The sequence below is a fragment of the Chiloscyllium plagiosum genome, unplaced genomic scaffold (genome assembly GCF_037043375.1).
Source record: "Chiloscyllium plagiosum isolate Xiang-an unplaced genomic scaffold, Cpla_swu_hap1 HiC_scaffold_8, whole genome shotgun sequence".
Lineage (NCBI taxonomy): Eukaryota > Metazoa > Chordata > Chondrichthyes > Orectolobiformes > Hemiscylliidae > Chiloscyllium > Chiloscyllium plagiosum.
Genome location: NW_028270146.1, coordinates 65,367,975 through 65,391,552, shown reverse-complemented (window position 1 = coordinate 65,391,552; position 23,578 = coordinate 65,367,975). Strand labels below are relative to the sequence as shown.

At 41.6% G+C, this 23,578-nt stretch overlaps 1 long non-coding RNA gene across 2 annotated transcripts in view; it reads left to right on the top strand.

The window, feature by feature from the left end:
* Positions 1 to 18,271, top strand: part of LOC122553660 (uncharacterized) — a 154,650-nt gene extending 136,379 nt beyond the window's left edge. The window contains exons 3-5 of one of the 2 annotated variants that reach the window (XR_015757764.1): positions 11,806 to 11,948; positions 12,319 to 12,376; positions 17,597 to 18,271. This is a non-coding gene — a long non-coding RNA (uncharacterized LOC122553660). Of the gene's footprint in view, positions 1 to 11,805; positions 11,949 to 12,318; positions 12,377 to 12,896; positions 13,064 to 17,596 lie in introns of those variants that run through there. The other variant, XR_015757765.1, reaches the window with a different exon arrangement.
* Positions 18,272 to 23,578: the final 5,307 nt, after the last annotated feature.

Below are 23,578 nucleotides of genomic sequence, written 5' to 3'. Positions count from 1 at the left end.
GAACAAAAAACACCTCTTAAAGCCACAGTATCATCACACTTCTTTACATGCACCACTGTTGTTTGTTGTTACAATTTTTGTTATCTCTTTACAAAATGGGTTCTGCTATAATACGATAGTTCCATTCTCATGCAATCTCATGTTATAAGAAAATCATGTAATAGCAGCATTGTTTAAACTAATGGGGTCGAAATCACGTTATAACCAACACACGCTTTAAAACTTCATGCTTTAGAAACAGTCTTCCAATTCGTCAATTGCATTGTAGAGAATTTGCATTAACAAAATGTGCGTTGGAGTGGAAAGACTCTATATATTGTCAATCTACTTTATCTATCAAAACAGGTTACAAATGAACCGGTTTGTCACAAGGGCTTTTTTTATATTACTACTATTACAGCCTATTTCTGATCTAATTAGTTAACTGAAATTGAAATCTGTTGATTTTGTGTTATTGTAGTTTAATTGAGCAATTACATGCCTTTTGTTCTTAAACTCTTTCATGTGGTTCTCATCTGGTGTTTTGGCAAGATTTACAAATTAGCCAGGAATTCCTTGAAAGTGCCTTTTGTTCTGTTACTGAAATGTTAACCGAGGTGAAGTAAAAATCCCATATAAATAGGTAAGTGAGCAAATGTTACCCTTTTAGGAACCAGCTTTGTGTGATCCTTACCTACTTAAAAACTAGTTTCTTTAAATTTATGTAGCAGAAATAAAAGCCAAAGTTATTTGCTCTGGTTCTCCTTTCCTTGTTACCAAGAATTCTGCATGTACTGATTTTTATGCAAGATGTTTGTTTTCCTTTATTGGGTTTTAAAAAATAAGACTTTAACACTTTAATTGTTTTTTCTCTTTGTCATAAGTTACTCAGTTAATTGATTTAAATGATTTTCTCCAAGCTTTGTTTCTAAGCAAGTGAGTTTGAATGATGAGGAGGACTCATTGTCAAAGCTGTCTCCTGTATCTTCCACCAGCTCAGACATGCTTGTTCATCATACACGTTACTGATATTGGTTCTTGATGCTCTATGATAAGGTCAAGGTTGCTTAGAGCAACAATTTAGACTGCACACCAAAGGTTAATGACATGGGTTCACTCTCTATGTAGTGTGTTTGCCCTTTGAAGGACCTCAAACCAATCTGAATTGATAACTTGTCCACTCCAGGAGTGACAATAATCACTTTCATCTCCATTGCACACGTGTTGTTTTCAGCAAGGATGGAAAGAATTAGCAGTCACTCCTCCAGCAGTGAGCCTTGGGCTCAGTCTTTTACTATTGGTGAGCCCCCAGTATATACGTTCTCTCATTGGTAGCCTTTCCTATTAACTGCTTATGCATGGAACTTCCTCACATTCCCATGAAGCCCTTCAGTCTAAATTTTTATCGCCCCTCTTTACCAACAATCAGCCCAGCTCCAGCTAGACTAAGTAAACCTGCCAGACATATTAGTATTCTGTCATTTTTTTCCCCATTCTCCTATGAAAGCCAAGGTGCTGCTGATTGTCATGACCACTCCAATTCCGCTTTATCCCTTCACTTTAATAGGCTACTGTTTTCCTATTTATACATTGATTTGCTCCCCTCGCAATTGTAATCTCCTCTGTATCCCAGTGTGTTGCCACCAATCCTCATGATCAGTTCCCCAGTTTCTGTCCCATGGTGATCCCTAATAACCCCCTCCAGCACTTTGTGTGGATGGACAGACTGTGATCCAGCCCCTTGAGCACCTTACACAGACAGCCTGAACATTGAGCATCCAGACCTATGGCTGATGTCAATCAGCTCTCTGAGTGTTTTCCTGTGACTCCTGGAACTGATTGCACTGCACCCACAGGGCACGTCCTGGTCCAAATCCCAGGATTGTCGAGATTTGGGACACCCTGACCTTGACTACCCCAAATAGATGGCTAACCAAGTCCAACGATGTGTAAATTAGGTGGATTGGCCAAGCTAAATTGCCCATAGTGTTTAGGGATGTGTAGGATGGATGTGTTAGCAGTGGGAAATGCAGCATTATAGGAATAGGATGGGGGATGGGTCTGGGTGGGATGCTCTTCAGAGGGTTGGTATGGGCTTGTTGGGCCGAAGGACCTGTTTCCACACTGTAGGGATTCTATATATATAGTCCTTGACTGATGTCGGAGTCTGTCCTTGACTTGCCATGTTGGGACCCACTGCCTGAGGGGACATTCCTTACACCTGGCTGAGGACTACTCCCCTTAGACTTTGAAGCACTGCTACTGGTTGCTGCAAGTGCAGTGTGTTTTCTGCATACGTGCCAACATTTTTAAAAATGCAAAGTGGGGATGTTGTGAACACTGAAGTAGGCACAAAGTGAGTGAGTGCTGAAAGAATGAATGCAGATCCCTGAGATATGGTGTGGCCCAGTCCATGAGTTGTGTTCCTGACCTTGAGTGCAATGTCAGGAACTGGAGTCCTTGGAATCCTGTTACAATCAAACATGTTGGTGCACTAAAGTGCAGAATTGTACAGTAAGTAGATTGGAGATACAGTGAGGCTGATGTATATTGGATGCCAATGTCCATAGATATACTGTGTGTGTGATTGCTGCCCATGGAGTGCGCCCTGAGATCACCTTGGTGCTCTGCCAAGGTGATAGGCCAGAGGAGCAAGTGGTGAGCTGGAGTTGTCTGGTACCACACTGACTTTCCTGATTGGAAATCTTGATGTCTTGCTTCTATCTAGTGTGTTGGGAAAGGCAGAACAGTATATTAATCAGGTGAGATTAAATAATAATAATAGGATGTTATAAATATGCATTTTGCACTTCATAGCGCCATCCAACATTTGGTTGGGAAATGGGACTTTTTGCTCTCGATATTTAGAAGCTCCTTGTTGGCCCCCTCATCTTTTTTCCCAACTTTCTTGGTATTGTCAATGTTGTTCAGGGGCGAGGATGATTCTATCCACAGTCTGGAATCAAAACCAGGACTTTTCTCATGCAAATGCTGTGTTTATGTATCATTATGAATTGTGTAAAGTGTTACAACATTGAGATGGACAGCCAAACCATATCAGACTTTCTACTTCTGTATTCACAACACAATAAAACTAAGAGAAAGTGAGGACTGCAGATGCTGGAGATCAGAGCTGAAAAATGTGTTGCTGGAAAAGCACAGCAGGTCAGGCAGCATCTAAGGAGCAGGAGAATGGACGTTTCGGGCATAAGCCCTTCTTTAGGAATCTTGACCTGCAATCTTCTTTCTGACCTCTCCGCCCCCACCCCCTTTCCGGCCTATCACCCTCACTTTAACCTCCTTCCACCTATCGCATTCCCAACGCCCCTCCCCAAGTTCCTCCTCCCTACCTTTTATCTTAGCCTGCTTGGCACATCTTCCTCATTCCTGGACAATAAAACTAAACCTTATAAAGACTCTCCAAGCTGATCACACTGCTTCCCCAGCAGACTTATGAACAGCCAATAAAAACAAAAATAACCGGAGTAACTCAGCAGGTCTGGCAGTATCTGTCAACATTTCAGTTCCCGTGATCCTTCAGAAAAATACTGTTCTGAAGAAGAGTCAATGCACCCAAAATGTTAACTGTTTTCTCTCCACAGGCACTGCTGAGTTTCCTCAGCTGTTTCTGTTTTTGTTTCAGATTTCCAGCATCTGCAGTTGTTCAGTTTTTGTTTTGAACAGGGTAAAAACAATGACTGCAGATGCTGGAAACCAGATTCTGGATTAGTGGTGCTGGAAGAGCACAGCATTTCAGGCAGCATCCAAGGAGCAGCGAAATCGACGTTTCGGGCAAAAGCCCCTCATCAGGAATAAAGGCAGAGAGCCTGAAGTGTGGAGAGATAAGCTAGAGGAGGGTGGGGATGGGGAGAAAGTAGCATAGAATACAATAGGTGAGTGGGGGAGGGGATGAAGGTGATAGGTCAGGGAGGAGAGGGTGGAATGGATAGGTGGAAAAGGAGATAGGCAGGTAGGACAAGTCTGGACAGTGCTGAGCTGGAAGTTTGGAACTAGGGTGAGGTGGGGGAAGGGGAAATGAGGAAACTGTTGAAGTCCACATTGATGCCCTGGGATTGAAGTGTTCCGAGGCAGAAGATGAGGCGTTCTTCCTCCAGGCGTCTGGTGGTGAGGGAGCGGCGGTAAAGGAGGCCAGGACCTCCATGTCCTCGGCAGAGTGGGAGGGGGAGTTGAAATGTTGGGCCATGGGGCGGTGTGGTTGATTGGTGTGGGTGTCCCAGAGATGTTCCCTAAAGGGCTCTGCTAGGAGAGGCCCAGTCTCCCCAATGTAGAGGAGACCGCATCGGGAGCAACGGATACAATAAATGATATTAGTGGATGTGCAGGTAAAACTTTGATGGATGTGGAAGGCTCCTTTAGGGCCTTGGATAGAGGTGAGGGAGGAGGTGTGGGCGCAGGTTTTACAGTTCCTGCGGTGGCAGGGGAAGGTGCCAGGATGGGAGGGTGGGTTGTAGGGGGGCATGGACCTGACCAGGTAGTCATGGAGGGAACGGTCTTTGTGGAGGGCAGAAAGGAGTGGGGAGGGAAATATATCCCTGGTGGTGGGGTCTGTTTGAAGGTGGCGGAAATGTCGGCGGATGATTTGGTTTATGCAAAGGTTGGTAGGGTGGAAGGTGAGCACCAGGGGTGTTCTGTCCTTGTTACGGTTGGAGGGGTGGGGTCTGAGGGCAGAGGTGCGGGATGTGGACGAGATGTGTTGGAGGGCATCTTTAACCACGTGGGAAGGGAAATTGCGGTCTCTAAAGAAGGAGGTCATCTGGTGTGTTCTGTGGTGGAACTGGTCCTCCTGGGAATATGGGATGGCATTTTTGCAAGAGGTAGGTTGGGAAGAGGTGTAATCCAGGTAGCTGTGGGAGTCAGTGGGTTTGTAAAAAATGTCAGTGTCAAGTCGGTCATCATTAATGGAGATGGAGAGGTCCAGGAAGGGGTGGGATGTGTCAGAGATGGTCCAGGTAGATTTAAGGTCAGGGTGGAATGTGTTGGTGAAGTTAATGAATTGCTCAACCTCCTCACGGGAGCACGAGGTGGCGCCAATGCAGTCATCAATGTAGCGGAGGAAGAGGTGGGGAGTGGTGCCGGTGTAATTACGAAAGATCAACTGTTCTACGTAGCCAACAAAGAGAAAGGCATAGCTGGGGCCTATATATGTGCCCATGGCTACCCCTTTGGTCTGGAGGAAGTGGGAGGATTCGAAGGAGAAATTGTTAAGGGTGAGGACCAGTTCAGCCAAACGAATGAGAGTGTCGGTGGAAGGGTACTGTTGGGGACGTCTGGAGAAGACAAAACGGAGGGCTTGGAGGCCCTGGTCATGGTGGATGGAGGTGTAGAGGGATTGGATATCCATGGTGAAGATGAGGCGTTGGGGGCCGGGGAAACGGAAGTCTTGGAGGAGGTGGAGAGCATGGGTGGTGTCTCGAACGTATGTGGGGAGTTCCTGGACTAGGGGGGATAGGACAGTGTCGAGGGTAGGTAGAGATGAGACAGTGGGTTGGCCAGGGTGGTCAGGCTTGTGGATCTTGGGAAGGAGGTAGAACCGGGCAGTGCGGGGTTCCCGGACTATGAGGTTGGAAGCTGTAGGTGGGAGATCTCCTGAGGTGATGAGGTTGTGTATGGTCTGGGAGATGATGATTTGGTGATGGGGGGTGGGGTCATGGTTGAGGGGGCAGTAGGAAGAGGTGTCCTCGAGTTGGTGTTTGGCTTCAGCGTTGTAGAGGTCAGTGCGCCAGACTACCACTGTGCCCCCTTTATCCGCTGACTTGATGGTGAGGTTGGGATTGGAGCAGAGGGATTGGTGGGCTGCACGTTGTGAGGGTGAGAGGTTGGAGTGGGGGAGAGGGGTAGACAGGTTGAGGCGGTTAATGTCCTGCCGGCAGTTGGAAATGAAGGGATCGAGGGCAGGTAATAGGCCAGCGCGGGGTGTCCAGGTGGATGCAGTGTGTTGGAGGTGGACGAAGGGTCCTCGGAAGGTGGGTGGGAATCCTGATTGTGAAAATAAGCTCTGAGGCGGAGGCGATGGAAGAATTGTTCGACGTCACGGCGTGTATTAAATTCATTGATGCATGGACGGAGGGAGATGAAGGTGAGTCCTTTGTTGAGGACTGATCATTCATCCTCAGTGAGGGGGAGGTCTGGAGGGAGGGTGAAAACTCGGCAGGGCTGGGAGTTGGGATCTGGTGTGGGTGTGGGTGTGGAGCTGGGAGTGGGGGCGGAACCTGTAACTGGAGTGGGTGTGGTGGTGGGGGTGGAGTCATGAGCAGGGGTAGTGTTCCCCTCGGAGTTCTGGGGGGGTGGGGATAGTGACAGTGGGGTCTGTGGGGGGCATGTCAGCAGAATGCATGTGAGTGGCGCTGGTGGGGGCGGAAGTGGTGGTGACCACGGCAGTAGGGGTGGCGGAAGTCACTGAGCGTGTGGCATCAGCGATGATGTGAAGGGCGGCAGTGATGTCACATGTGATGCATGAGGAATTGTGAGGGGTGGAAGTGGTTGTGGGAGTGGCCATAATTGGGGTGGAAGTGACATCATCAATCAGCGTGGCAGCTGCATCAACCGCATGGCTAATGGCGTCTGAGTAGTTTCTGAGGCCAGGGGAATCTTCTGGAATGTTTGAGGAGCGCTGGTTATGGAGGTGGGTAGATAAAAGTTTGTTGTACTTACAGTTTTTGATGTTTGAGATGGAATTGAAATACTGTTTGTTGAGAGTATGGATTCTCCTGAGGATGTCGTACAGAGTGGGTCCTTTGCAATTCTGAGAGAGTGTGGCCCTCAGCTGAGGCAGGGATGACTGTAGAATCCATCCCAGACTCTGTGAATAATTTATTCTGTTCATTGGTCTGTTTCTGAAATAAAACATGTAGAAATTCATTAATGATATATTAGTTTTAGCAGAGTAACACTAAACAACAAAATAATCTAAGTGGACTATGCTATAAAACCAAAAAAAAGGCCATTTGTTTTCATCTCCATTTATACGACAGACAGATGAACACACACTTAAGAGATAAATAAAAATAACAAATCTATCCAGATTAACTAAATGATTTTCACATTGTGATAGTTCCATGGCATATGATTGCTTCTCGTTTGATTTTCTGAAGATATTGATCAGGTTTACCTTTTACGGTTCATTCAATATAACATCAATAATATTTAGTTCTATATTCTCTAAACATTCAAGAGCTGATAAGGGATGCAATGCAGGAGCTTTCAAACCTTCATGCTATAGCATCAACAGCCAGACTCTATTTCTCAAAGAAAACACAGTCCAAAACACAATTTAAACTCTGACCACTCCCTGACAGACTGACCATCTCTTTTACAAGGTCCCAGTCTTCATTCAACATCTGCTTGACATGCCTTCCTTTCAGACTTGCTGGAACTAATTTCCAGGTACGGATCTCATTCATGCCTAACTTCAGCTGACTGTTTTAATATTATTCTCCTTCTGGTGATGAGGCATTTGCATTACCTTGCTCAGGAACCAACCTGTAATTAACTTCCAGGCCTGGCCTCATGATTAAAGTTTGCTTGGTCTAGTTTCCTTTTAGCACAATATGTTACCTAGAGTCCAAAAGTCATCTTTAGCCCACTGTTTCCAGTTCACAGCTTCAAGTCAAAATTGATAAAAGAATAACATAAAATTAATGAAAAATCAGCAACGTCTTTCACAAAAGACACATTTAGTCATTGAATATGGAAATGAAGGGTGCCTCATGGTTGGGATTTTCTTTTAATGGGCCAACCAGACATGAAGAAACTTGTTAAAAAGGTAAAACACAGGGTTAAAACAAGGACTGCAGATGCTGGAAACCAGAGTCTAGATTAAAGTGGTACTGGAAAAGCACAGCAGGTCAGGCAGCATCCAAGGAGCAGGAAAATCGATGTTTCATGCAAAAGCCCTTCATCAGATTCCTGATGAAGGGCTTTTGCCTGAAACGTCGATTTTCCTGCTCCTCGGATGCTGCCTGACCTGCTGTGCTTTTCCAGCACCACTCTAATGATAAAACTTGTATTGCACTGCTGATAAATGAAAGATGTTACTGCACATCAGTGTAGAGTCAGCACTAGGAGCACAAGGAAATACTGAAGCACAAAACAAGTTGCTGACTGTTAAGTTAACACCATTCAATCCACCTAGACAATTTGAACAAAACAACTGCAGTTCAATTTCAAAGCTTATTTGATTTGTTTTCTGCAAAGTTTCAATTCATGATGATTTCAGTTAAGTTGAAGTGAGTTATCAGAAAGAGTAGTTAATCTATTTGGCAGTACCTTAGCAATTATAATTTATACCAGTTAACAATGTCAGGTGAGGGCGCAAGAAAGAAATAGGGTATGTTTATAATTAACTATAAAGTATCAATGAAAAATAAGACGTGCATGAAAATGTTCTTTTGTGGCAATGGGACATTCTAAAGCACTTTACAGCCAATTAAATATTTTTGATGTGTATTTTTGTAAAAGAGTAAATGTACTTATGATATTTTTCATTCATTATCTAAATTATGAAAGGTTGTGACACTATAAATATTCAATTATTTGATTGTTATATCAGTCAGTTGTTCATAGTCTATTTAATCAATTTATTTGCTATATTGAACTAATAATGTTATATTAATCATTTTGAAGATTGAAGTCAAATGTACAGAAGCACTTCACATCTTTTCATTGGGATGTCATGGAAACTGTTTGATGATTAATAAATGTTCAAATTTCTCTCCATTTATTGCATTTTATTCAACAAGTTGGAACAAGAAAAATAAACTTGGTCAATGTTTTCTTGTGTTTCTATGTCAAACATTAGCTGACAGGCTCATTTTATTTCCATCTGTTACTGGCTCACTATGGCTTACTTTAGTTGGCTAAATGGTTTTCAATTTTAAGGAATAACACAGAGAAAAGGTGAATTTTTATTTGTCATAAATAAATGGGCAATTGGAACTGTCAGCTTTATTACTATGATGGATAGATCTTTGGCAGTACTTATGGTGAGTTAAAAGATATATTTGTTTTATGACAATAGGGGTGTTTATGCCATGCAGTAGGTAGCATTAGGGCAACTGACTTACAAGATTAAATAATCAAGTATTCAGGACCAATACTGATGCTTCAGGAATGAAATCCATAGTTCTGTCTATTATTGTGAAATGTAAATGAGCAGCCTTTGTAATTCCTTTTCTCCTGATTTTTCAAGTTAAGAATACACTACAGGCTTTCTAACACACATTTATTTGAAAGTAGAAATCCAGCATTCTGCTAGACTTATAGAGTGATAGAGACGTACAGCACAGAAACAGATCCTTCGGTCCAACCCGTCCATGCCGACCAGATATCCCAACCCAATCTAGTCCCACCTGTCAGCACCCGACCCATATTCTTCTAAACCCTTCCTATTCATATACCCATCCAAATGCCTTTTAAATGTTGCAATTGTACTAGCCTCTACCACTTCCTCTGGCAGCTCATTCCATACACGTACCACCCTCTGCGTGAAAACGTTGCCCCTTTGGTCTCTTTTATATCTTTCCCCTGCCACCCTAAACCTATGCCCTCTAGTTAAGGACTCCAACACCCCAGGAAAAAGACTTTGTCTATTTATCCTATCCGTCCCTGTCATAATTTTGTAAACCTCTATAAGGTCACCCCTCAGCCTCCGGCGCTCCAGGGAAAACAGCCCCAGCCTGTTCAGCCTCTCCCTATAGCTCAAATCCTCCAACCCTGGCAACATCCTTGTAAATTTTTTCTGAACCCTTTCAAGTTTCACAAGATCTTTCCGATAGGAAGGAGATCAGAATTGCACACAATATTCCAACAGTGTGAGGGCAAAGGACAATCTTAGGAACAGGCAACACTGGTTATGGTATGGAAGTTATTTCTGGAGTTCCCAAGAAATAGGCTAGGATTCCTGGACTTTAATAACATGGCATGATTGTGAGAATTAATTCATTTGTGTAACCAGATTTTTCCCACCAGAGGTGAGAATTGGGAGCTGGGGCTGGTCTTGTGTTGCACTCTCTCTTCCATCTTCAACCTCCTGTGAAACATGGCCCAAATTGAGAATTATGGAGGTGTGTCAATGCTGGAGCAGGCCTGATAAGACTTGCCTTTCGGAAAATCATCTAAAATTGGTGTTTGAAGATATTGGGCCAGCTCTTACTGTCCTGACCAATTGTTTCTGATGCAGAGGCATATCACATTGGCCAGCCCATCACCTTCTCCCTCCATGCTGAGCTTGACCCCATCATACACGCGATGGGCAAACACTGTAAATGGCAGCCACCTATCGTGTATAAATGGAGAATAGAATAACTATGCGACCCATGCCAAGACACAGTGTGGACAATCAGATAGAGAGGAGAGCCCATTTCTCAATAGCCACTTGAGAAAGGCAGAGTGAAAGGGGAGACCTCCATTCAGGCCATGCCTTGGGTGCATCAGGGGCACCACCCAAGATACCATCTCAACCTTCCTTCTGTGCTACTTGGCCATCAGACCCTGACATCCTAGTCCTTTCTCCCCTTCTCTGGCTTTCCAATTCTTCCCTGCCTTAAATCCTGAACAGTGACAGCCATGGTCATCATCAGGTCTCTTTCTGTGCTGCTGGCTGGACTCACCACTGAGCTCTGCCTCTGCCGGCAGTGTTGGAGATGCAGTTGAAAGTGCAAAAGTGCAGTTAGACACTTACCCAGACAGCTTCAGGCTTCCCATCTGATCAAGATCCTAGTCACACCCCTGAGAGTGGTCAGTGGTTTTGCCAGCACTGCTGGTTGTTGTCAGATCCTCACAATGGTTTGTCACTGGATCCCTGCAGGTAAATGGAGTAATATGGCAACTTGGGGAGGGGACCCATGGATAAATGCAGAATAGGGAGGGGGCTTTTCAATGGCACCTCACTCTTCCTGATGCCAGGTCTCTCAACTGGGCATTCAGTGTCTGTCAATAAGAGAAGTCGTAGACGTATCTGACAGATTTGGTGGGAAGTCTTCAGATGGCACCAGGTGCCCATTGCTAATACTATTAAATCCTTTTGCATTGTTATCCTTCCTGTGTCAGTGTATATTTGCGACATTCACAGCAATGTACTTATTCCCAAATTTGCTGAATCTCTGCTAGACCAGATTATGTCCCTCTCAGTGTCTTCCTGGATGACCTCATTGAGACACACCAGTTCTGGACATCTTCATAGCCATCCAGCCGATCTCATGCATCAGAAGGTTCCCCCTCTACAACCTTCTGGACATCTCTTGACTCCCCAAAGCCGACACACCATCTGCAAGGCACAAATTTGGAGTGTGGTGGAATATTCCCCACTTGCCTGGATAAGTGCAGCTCCAACAACAGTCAAGAGTCTTGACATCATCCAGGACAAAACAGCCCGCTTGATTGGCACTATATCCACGAGCATCCACTCCCTCCATCACCAATGCTCCCTGATCTGCTCTTTTCCATCATTCTCTCTGCTTTTTCCAAAGGCCATTTTTCATTGTATAAATATTGCTGGTAAATGCCTTTTGTCTTGCATTCATCAGTACACTTTGCAGGAAAAGCAGTACTTACACTGCATAAGAGGATGGATGCTAATTGTTTGGCAAGTGGACTCTAATTTGTCGAGGCATTGTCACAGGGAATGTCCCAATTAATGATGCTTTCTCATGACCATGCCTCAACCAGTCGGAATCTATTCGCCAAACAATCAGCATTCTCTTCTTATGTTGTATAAATGTTGACTTTTTTTTGCCCTGAATTGACATTCTTGTGAATTGTCCCGATGAGTATAGGATAAAAATAAGACTTTGAGAAATGTCTCCACAGGTCTGGCAGCATCAGTGTGGTGTGAGAAACTACGTTAAAGTTTCATGTCTCCGTGTAACTCTTCTTCAGAATAGTGGGAATCTGCAACCTAAATGCTCAACTCAACTTTATTTTCCATAATGAATTATGAAGTTGAATATTTGGTAAGGATGGTCCTAAACAAGTTTAATATGCTTTAATTTTAACCCTTTTATTGGTAAACTTCCCAGCCCATTGCAAGCTCTGATTCTGGCCTGTTGCGTATGCACCATCGCTGACAAAACATCATTTTGATGCTCTCAAAAACATCATTTTGTAACTTCCTCCCCCTTGCTACCTTTTTGCTCTTGCTTGCTGCTTGATCTTTCTTTGTAATAGTTTGCAGCTGTTTCCTCTCTGGGACATTTTCCTCAGAAATGCCTCATTATAAATCTCAGCTATTGTTAATGTTCCTTTTTCAACAATATTTCTTCTTTACATTCAGATTAGAGGCACATCCGATTGGAGATTTCATATCTGATTTGTTTTTTACAGGAACTATTTTGGCTAATGGGGAAAACAAGCTGCCAGTGAGATATGACAATGCTAAGTGGTGAGTTTTATTTTAAACTCATGCCAATAGATTTCGCATCAACGTTCTGTGTGATTGGTCTCCAAAAACTGAAGAGTGACAATCTAGCTTCTTTGGATGGTTTGATTCTTCTAATGTATCATTTTCAAAGCTGGTGTGTCAGCAACTTGTGGAAGTGATAAACTACTGCTGAACTGAGCTTCATTCTTATGAGGTGCCAGAAATCACAATGAACCCAAACTTCGTTTGCCTGTGCTGTACTTGCTGGACTCTTGATAAGCTACAGAAAGGGCAAGATTGGTTATCATAGCACAGCAGAACAATTTTATTTCAGCAAGAGACCAATCACAGATTTGCTTTTAAAGCATCCTCACAGATACAGTTGATACTGGTTGAGACAGTTTGCAATATTTAATTAATAAACAAGTATTTGAATGTGGATTCTGTAATTTTATTCTCTCCTTTCCCATTGAATCCAAAATTGCTTTAGATTATTTCTAGATTGCTGCTGAGTTATGGAAGAATTTCTTTGTATTTTTAGATGCTGAGATTGCCTACAACTCAAACGAGAATGGATGAATTATGTGACACAAATTAGTTAAGCATCAGTCGCAATAAATCAACAATTGTATGACTTATTACAGAGAGAACAATAAGAGAATAGGTTCAGCCGACAACCTTGTTTTAAAGTCGAAGTGAAAAAAATGCTGAGGGCATTTACTATAGGGAGCGACCATTGAAAATAATTCATGGTTGAGTGTCAAGTGCTTATGAAAATATTTTAACTTGAAACAATTTCTTTACCATTTCAAAACAGTATAAGAACTGGTTTAAAATTGCCAAGAATATTTAAAGAGGTATGGATTATGAAGCAGTTTTCATCTCTAGAAGGTCCTTTGCTCCAATTACATGTTCATCTTATATATTTTCTAATCTCTAACTGTAAAATGAGAAATTGGACCTGCTTTCAATTTCCCCATGTGGAAATAAAGAAACAAGCAGCACTTACTTCAGGCTCAGAATAATGAGCACTGCCTACATGTTAAAGGTGGGTTTTCCAGGCATTGCTGCTGAATGACTGAAACAACAAGGCCAATGATGAGTACAGTAACTGGGACTACTCTGCTCAGGACTTTCTGGTCAATCTGAGGGGTATCTGAGGACTATATCAGCTGTAAGTTTTTGATCTGCCTCACTCAGAGCTAGCAGAAAAATGAGATTTCCTCCCAGTGCCACACCATTATTATTTGACCACTTGGACCCCATCCTCTTTCTCCTTTTTATTCCCAGACCCATCTGACCCAAGTGTCACTGTCCATTAGGTATTCAAGTTTGAATATAGTAAAAGGGCAAAGTGCCTCTCAAGGGTCCATTAGTGACAGTTGAGTACTATTATTGAAACGAGGTCGGCAGCTGAATTTTGAGGGGCAGAATAACAAGTGGAATATAAAATTGGATGCTATCACAGTGGTGTTATGACCGTTGCATGCTCCCACCCCAACACATATATCCCATGGTGTTTTATGTAAATGCCACTGCTAGCATTCTTTGATACTACTTCTTAATTATCTCTGGGCTGTGGAAGTCTACAAATATGCTCTGTGAGATACTGCATCTTACCGGTTACCACTCCTCTTTATTTCTAGCAACCTGAGTTTATCTTCATCCTAAAGGATGAGTCTCTTGCTCTCCTCAGTGCAGTGCTATGCTTTATTTACCTCTGTACAATACAAGAGGAGGAGATGGCCTTGTGGTATTATTGCTGGACTATTAATCCAGAAACTCAGTTTATGTTAAATGAACAATGTTCGGCACTGTCCACAACTCATAGAATCCATACAGTGTGGAAATAGTCCATTTGGCCCAATGAGTCCAGACTGATCCTCCAAAGAGCACCCCACCCAGACCTATCATGCTACCCTATCCCTGAAATCTTGCATTTCCTGTGGCTAATCTACACATCCTTAAACACTATGGGTAATATAGCACGACCAATCCACCTAACGTGCACATCTTTGAACTGTGGCAGGAAATGACAGCACTCAGCAGAAATCCATGCAGACGTGAGAAGAAAGTGCAAACTCCACACAGAGACAGTCACCCGAGGGTGGAATCGAACCTGGATCCCTGGTGCTGTGTGGCAGCAGTGCTAACCACTGAGCCACTGTGTTGCCCCTCAGAAACTGAAGCATCCCATGTAAAAATACAACAAGATCTGTACAAAATCCAGGCATGGGCTGACAAGTGGCAAGTGACATTCATGCCACACAAATGCCAGCCTATGACCATCACCAATACGAGACAATCTAACCACTGTCCCTTGACCTTCAATAGTTTTGCCATCACTGAATCCCCCACTATAAACATCCTAAGGGGTATCATTGATCAGAAACACAATTGAACTCACCGCATAAACACAATGGCTACAGGTGCAGGCCAGAGTCTAAGAATACTACGGCGTAGAACTTACTCCCTGACTCCCCAAAGCCTACACACCATCTGCAAGGCACAAATTCAGAGGGTGATGGAATACTCCCCTCTTGCCTGGATGAGTGCAGCTCCAACAACAGTCAAGAGTCTTGACATCATCCAGGACAAAATAACCCGCTTGATTGGCACTATATCCACGTGCATCCACTCCTTCCATCACCAACGCTCAGTAGCAGCAGTATGTGCTATCTACAAGATGCACTGCAGAAATTCACCAAAGATCCTTAGACAGCACCCTTCAAAATCATGACCAGTTCCATCTAAAAGGATAAGAGCAGCAGATACATGGGAACACCACCACTTGCAAGTCACACAAATCCTGACTTGGAAATATATTGCCATTCCTTTACTGTCAGTGGGTCAAAATCCTGGAATTCCCTCCTTAATTGAGCAGTTCAAGAAGACAGCCCACCACCAACGTCTCAAGGGCAACTGGGGATGGGCAATCAATGCTGGCCAGCTAGCAATGCCCACCTCTCACAACTGAATAAATTTAAAAACGTTACTGAATACACTCCTCCAAAGATGTTTAAATTCTTTCTTTCTCTTTAAATGTATTCCTCTTTGCTCTATTCTGTCCTCATTCTGCTCTGAATAACAACATTGTCATTTGTATATCCCAATATATTAGTGATAGTTTTCCCATGGTGGGTGTCCCACTTGATTGTGCTTAATTGTGGCCCATAAATGGCTGTTGCTGGGAATTTATCCACATTCGGTGGAGGTTGATATGAGGTGTCTATGCTGCGAGGTAAACTCAAGGAGGTCACTTCCTGTGCGAGTATCCTATGTTCATTACAACATCACATCATTCAATTTATTCCACCCCTGTGGGGGTAATTATGATTATGTATATTAATTTCCATCATCTGATTAAATTCTGGTCTCCTTCCTATCGGAAAGATGTTGTAAAACTTAAAATGGTTCATAAAAGATTTACAAGCATGTTGCCAGGGTTGGAGGATTTGAGCTATAGGGAGAGGTTGAATAGGCTGGGGCTGTTTTCGCTGGAGTGTCGGAGGCTGAGGGGTGACCTTATAGAAGTTTATAAAATCATGAGGGGCATGGATGGGATAAATAGACAAAGTAATTTCCCTGGGGTGGGGGAGTCCAGAACTAGAGGACATAGGTTTAGGGTGAGAAGGGAAAGATATAAAAGAGATCTAAGGGGCAACCGTTTCATGCAGAGGGCAGTGCATATATTGAATGAGCTGCCAGAGGAAGTGGTAGAGGTTGGTACAATTGCAACATTTAAAAGGCATCTGGATAAGTATATGAATAGGAAGGGTTTAGAGGGATATGGGCCAGTGCTGGCAAATAGGACTAGATTAGATTGGGATATGTGGTCAGCATGGACGAGTTGGACTGAAGGGTCTGTTTCCATGCTATATATCTGTATGACTCTGTGACTCTATGTCTGAATATGTGTAAGGTTGTGGCTTGAATCTTTATTTATGATATATGCAATAAGACTGTTTGTTTCAACTTGTTCTCAAGTAGTGTATCTTTCCCTTTTTATTATTTTTGTTAAAAATACATTAATAACTTCATCTTTTCAATGACCACAGTAAGTCAGTTGCAAAAAATAAAACTTGTGATCTGTCAAGCTAGGTTTCAGTCTGGAGTCTCTATTGTCCAATATTACCATTAGCTGGGATCATAACAATTGACAACTATGTCTGAGAACATAGAACAATACAGTGCAGTACAGGCTCTTCGGCCTTCGATATTGCACCAACCTGTGAAATCAATCTAAAGCCCATTTAACCTACACTTTTCATTATCATGTGTTTATCCAATGACCATTTAAATGCTTCTTAAAAGTTGGTGAATCTACTACTGTTCCACACCCTTACTATTCTGAGGAAAGAACCTACCTCTGACATCTGATCAATATGTATCTCTAGAGTATAACATAGTTCCTTGGGCTACAGAGGACTTGTATGCCAAAATTAAAGGCTCACTAAGACTTTGACATCTGAATCCATCCTTGAAGGCATTCTGATGCCAAAAACAACCAATTTATTCTTCTCCTTAATGATAATTGTCATGATCCTAAAGCAATTTGCCAATCTACATTCAAACTCTCATTTAGGGCTCAGAAAGCAATTTCAACTTCCATTCTGTAGCTTTTAGATCAACACAACTCAACATAAAGCAGAATTACATTGTTATCATCCTCTTGACAACAAACTAGAAGTTGCTGTGCCTCAGCAGCAATTGCTTCCCTCATTGCAGATAGATGCATTAGTACATGTCTCTATAACTGTCCTTCAGCTAAAGACTGCCAGAAACTTATCAGCTATTTCTGTCGACATGTCTTTCAGCAGAACTTCTTGGAAAATGTCCAACTTTAATGTACTATACGTTGAAGCCCAAAGCAGATTTATCAGCTGCTAAATTCAGATCATCATATGAGAATTGATACTAAAGCAACTTGCCTCTTGAGAGGCTGCCTCAACTCCTCCTGACCTAGAGTATTAAGTGATTAGTAAATGTGGATATGAAATACCTCTCTGCTTCTCAGTATATTATCCATCTTATTTTCTTCAAATTCACCCCTGAATTGTTGTGGAATCTTTCAAATCGACCCAACTAATTCCTTCTGTTATATAACAAAATATTCTGGATAATTAAACAATTGTTGGTACACACATTATATATTCCACAGAAATTGTAAATGGAGTTGTGATTGAAAAGTAAACACTTCTACTCTGAAATGAATATATGTTATTGTTCAATTCCCTACAGTGTGGAAACAGGCCCTTTGGCCCAATAAGTCCACACCGACCCTCCAAAGAGCAACCCATCCAGACCCATTCCCCTAACACTACGGGCAATTTCGCCAGGCCAATTCACCTAACCTGCACATCTTTGGATTGTGGGAGGAAACCGGAGAACCCAAAGGAAACCCAGGCAGACATGGGGAGAATGTGCAAACTCCACACAGACAATTGCTCGAGGCGGGAATTGAACCCGGGTACCTGGAGCTGTGAGGCAGCCGTGCTAACCACTGAGCCACCATGCCACCCCTAATTGCTTAGAGGTACAGTCTAGGATTGAGCAAAAATCCCCATCACCTGAAATACTGGACACAAACCTGGACTATTCAAAACTTTTATAAGTAAAGGGGGCACCTGGGCTAAACTCTGGGAAAAAGTACACAGACAGCGAGATGACTGCTTGGAACCACTTTCAGCCTGGAGTTCCAATTTACTCTGAGAGAATAATCAACAAAACCTACCACTGTAGACTGAAATTAACTTTTACACCTTAGGCTAGCCAGCACTGACGGTACGGAGGTACACAGATATTGAAATTCAACTTCAATCAAACTATTTACACATACCCTTAACTATTGGGGGAAGCCTAATGACTTCAAAAGGAAACACCAGAAACACAATGGATGGCACAGATTTGAGGGGAAATAACTGCTAGTCTGTATAACTGCTAGCCCTGATCTGACCTGAGGGGATAGCGTTTTTCAACAAGCTCCTGCAGAAATGGCTTCCTCACAGGCTCCAGCCCCAACAAGCAGCTTCAGAACAACGAACCGGCGAGGCTGAACAGAGAAGCTGCATCGGGAAGACAAACCAAGGGTGTCATTGCAACCAAGGATATCCAAGAGGAGGGAAGCCTACCAAGTGCTATCCAAACAAGAGCTTCCAGACACAGGCCTGTTCTGAACCAAGAGAACAGCAAACACTCAGTAACTGGACATACTTTAAAATTGCATTTTCTCAGTGGTGAGCTGAAACTCCTGAGATCCCAAAGTTTCCACCCTAGCTAGCAGGGAGGGGAAGGCGGGTGGTGACAGTGCACTAGGACCCCAACGGTAGGAAGCCCAATTAAAGTGTCTGTGATTAAAACTGCTGTTTAGGTTCTCATAGTGTTTAATAGTGTATTTCATTACTGTCCTCTGTGTAATAGTATTAATTTTATCATTTATTACATGTATATTTATTTCTTGTACTATACTTACCATTTTGTTTTTAAATAAATGCAGAGATTCTTTTGCCCTGAAATACCTGTCTACTGCCTTCTTCATTTCACATTCCCTAAATAAGTCCAGTGTCTAGAATCGGGATCTGGGGTTGATTCAAACCAACTAAAATCAGCAAATTACTGAGTACAAATCAGAAACCCTACAATAGTTAAAATGTCAGTATTACAGTTGGCCAAAGCCTAAAATTATGCAGCTATCAATGCAATCAAATAGCACAACTACTAATAGGAATTCCACACATGACATAATAGAGTTGGAGGCCAGAAAAATAGTAGCTTTGTGGCTAAATTGACTATATTTTCTAAAGGTTTGTCTAAAAATTAAGCTATTTTCTGTATTTCATATTTAGAACTAAGATGCAAAAATGTTTACATTGTTTAATTTTGCAAAAGAAATGTTTAAAATCTCTAGTTAAAAGCTCAGCCTTTTGGGTTTGTAGAACAAAATTATTTGACCAAACAATAACCCACACAAAATTGACCTATTTAATCAGTGCACATCTTTTCCAAAGTATCCGGGCCTAAAAGGCTCTTCAGTATAAAGATTGACTTCAGCAGCTGTATGCTAGAGAAACACGACAGTACATTATCAAAGGGAGTTAAGAGTCTCCAAAGGGATATAGATTGGTTAGGCAAATGGGTAAAAACTTAGCAGATGGAATATAATGTGAACTTTTCCACTTTGGCAAGAAGAATATAAAAATTGTTTACCATTTTAAATGGAGAGGGATTTGAAGAACTCAGTAGTCCAGGAGGATCAGGTTGTCTGGCTATATTAATCACCAAGCTGGTACACTGGTCAGGCGTGATGAAGACAAGAGGGATGTTGCTATTTATTGCCAGGGGACTGGAATATAAACTTTTTCTTTACTGCAGCTGTACATGACCTTGGTGAGTCCATATCTGGAGTATTCCATGCAGTCATTGTCTCCTTATCTGAGAAAGAAAATGAATTTGTGAGAAACATTTCAGTTAAGGTTCATTAACCTTATTCCTGAGATGAATGGCTTCTCATGAAGAAAGTTTGACCTGTGTCCACTGGAGTTGAGAAGAATGAGAGGTGAGCCTATTCCAACATAAGATCCAATAAAGATTTGATAGGCTGATAGCAGGAGGATGTTTTCTATTGTGGGGGCAATTGAAACTAGGGAAGATCGAGAACCACCTTTGAAGACATAGATGAGTATATTTTTTCCTCTTAGGCTGTTTAATATGTGGAACTATCTTCCCTGTTTGAATATGATCGCTGAATTTGTTCAAAACTGAGTTAGAGTTTTCATAAACAAAGGAATCAAGGGCTATGGGATGGCCCACAGGAAAATGGAGTTGAGACCGTAATAAGGTCAATCAATATCTTATAGAATGGTGGAGCAGGTTTGAAAGGATAAAATGCTGACATCAGGAACAAAGAACAGTACAGCACAAGAACAGCCCCTCTTAACCCACCAAGACTATATAACACATGATGTTATTCTAAAGTAAAAACCTTTTGCCTCTATGCTGTCCATACCCTCTATTCCCTGCTCATTCATATATCTGCCAAGAAGCCTCTTAAATATTGTTGTTGTATCTGTTTCCACAACCTCTTCTGACAGCACATTCCAGGTACTTAGCATCCTCTGTGTATATAAAAAAAACTTGCTTCTCACACCTCCTTTAAACTTACCCCTTTTTACATTAAACCTTTGTCTCCTAGTAATTGCCATTTGTACTCTTGGAAAAGACTCCAACTATCCATTCTTTCCATGCCCCTCATAATTTTACCAACCCCTGTCAGGCTGCATCTCATTCTTTGTTTAAGTGAAAACAAACCAGTTTGTCCAATCTTTCCTCAAAGCGAATATCCTTCAAACCAGGCAATGTGTTGATAAACCATTTCTGTACCCTTTCCAAAGCCTCCACATTATTCTGCTAGTGTAGTCACCAGAACAGTAAACAATATTCCAAACATGAGCTAACATAAAGTTTTATCAGCTGCAATATGACTCACCAACTGTCTCGTAATTCTATGTTCTTCTGAGGCTTTAGAAATTGTACTTTTTTTTAAAAAAAAGATTTCCCCTGTCATCGAAGTTTACTGCTGTCATGCAGACTACATTTTAATTATGTTTTATACTGATTTTCTTCCTCATAATAATTTACTGAGGGTAATGTTAATTTTTCGGTGATGAAAATCGTTGATATTCAAGATTAATGACAAATTAAATGAAAATTCTTCCCAGGCATTTTTCATGAATAAGATAATGTCAGAAAAGTTAATGGTTAAAATAGAGTCTTTCCTTTCTTCTTTATTTTTCTTCTTTTTAATTGTTTTAACTGAGTACTTCACTGAATTATTCACTAAAGCTTTAAATTTATGAAGTTAAAAATCACACAACACCAGGTTATAGTCCAACAGGTTTATTTGGAAGCACTAGCTTTTGGAGCACCGCTCCTTCATCAGGTGGTTGTGGTGCCCTGAAAGCTGCTGTGCTTCCAATTGAGCCAGTTCGACTATAACCTGGTGTTGTGTGATTTTTAACTTTGTACACCCCAGTCCAACACCGGCATCTCCAAATCATTAAATCTATGGGAAGCAGTAATTAAAGCTGATAATATTTTAGATAATATACACAGGGGCAATTCATTGGGACTTTGGTTATAGGCCTCAGTTGGAATATTGTATCCAGTTTTGATCATTTGACTTGACGGGTGATTGAGGCTCTAAAAATGAAGTGGAAGAGGTCCTCAAGATTATTCTCCTGTTTAAAATATTAGTTATCAAACACCTAAGTCTGTGTTCTTTAGAAATATGTGGACAGGGTCAATTTGATGGAGATTTATTATTTAGTAGACTGGTCTGCTTAAAGACAATTCAATGAAATTAATTAGGGAAAATTACTAGTTATTTTGTGTTCTGTTTTTTCCAGAGGATTTTTTTTTTATCATGGAAGCTTGTCATAAATGAAATGATATACACTAAATTCTTTTTTTAGAGGGAGCTAAACCTATTTGTGACTGGAGTGATGTCAGCTCATACATGGAATAGCTAATCCATAATCTAAATTTGGATCTACGTTATCTCTTGGGTTAGTTTTTGAGTACTTAAATGATACTGAGTATATTTTCAGAATGTTTGCTACTTTGACCTGGATTTTTCTACGTTTAGTGCTTCATCTCAGGGACTCTCAAAACTCTGGACAGGAAGCATAGTTTTATATCATGTTACACTGGATATTATATTGCAGAGGAGAGGCTAAATGGACCAATGAAAGGCAGGACACTGGAAGAACAGACCAGCCAGGCAGCATCAGGAGGTGGAGAAGTTGACCTTTCGGGTGTAACCCTTCTTCAGGACTCACCTGATGCTACTGGCTTGCTGTGTTCTTCCAGCCTCCTGCCTGTCTATTTTGGATTCCAGTATTTGCAGTTTTTATTTGTTTCTAAACAGACCAGTGAGGCTTTTAATATCTGACACTCATATGTTTGTACATTCTGCATGCTTTCCACTTTTCTTATGCACCAATCATGTATTAAGCAAATATCTATGTTCAAATTAAAATCTTTTACAGTCACTTTCCAATAAAACAAATTCTTACAACAATGACACTGCACTGTACAACCAGATTCAAAAAGATGAATGTTTTGTTAGCCAAATGCGTCTAACTATATGAATGTTAATGTGACTAGGTTCTCACATATTAAGAATTTTAAGAATAAAATGGTAAGTATATTCCTTGCACAAACCTGCAGTACATTTTATATAATGTTTTTGCGGATGCATGTGTTTTCATAGATCTTGAATGTTATTTAAGAAGCATGTCTACTCCATTCTTTTCACAAATGTTTCTTCTGTATTTGATTGCCAGAGAACTACTAGTAGGCTGCTCCAGTCTACAGAAATTAATATTTCTAATACTCAGCTATCTATATATCTCTAAGCCCAACCTTTCTCTACATCTTGATACTGGCCACCCAGGACCCATGCCACCCAAAAGATAAATGACCCACTGTCAATTTTGGACTCACCATACAAGACCTAATTGGGAAATGAGTGAAGGCTCTGTTTGTAATTTGTACCAAAGAAGTCATAAATTTTCTTTGTCCTTTTAAGAATGTGTGCAGCTGAGGTTGAGGAATAGGGATGGCTCCATTCAGAAAATCCATTTGATCATGGACTACAGATCAGCTTGAATCCAGTCCACTGTTGGTAATGTCTTGAAAAACTGAATAGAACAGGACCCTCAGTGAGTTCTATTGTGAACAGTCCAGATGAAGATTGTGCAGTATGCATCAAAGTGTTTATTATTCTAATTTACAAGATTATGAATGCTATGCCATTTGCTTTTTGATAGGTAACTTTGAGGAACTGTGAACTATTACTGCTTGAAACTTAGGTATCATTAAAAGTCATTATTTTTCACATAAGTGGTAATAGGCTGCTTAACCAACATATCCTTGGAGTCTCATAGCTCCAAAACATTCCAATACATTTAAAGTGGGTTTCCTGCATGATCGCACACTGTAAATGAACAGTCTATTTAGTCATGAATCTTCTGTCCATTGGTAGTTCTAATTCAAGGGATACATACTAGTTAGAATTTAAGTGTTACTGCCTACAAACTGAGAAAATGTAAAAGGATAAAATTGTTAGTTTACTAGCATTATTTTTGGGGCGTGGCGAATCATTATTTGATGAAAACAGTTTCTTGCAGTTGCTGCAATGTTTTGATCAGCAGTGTCTTTATC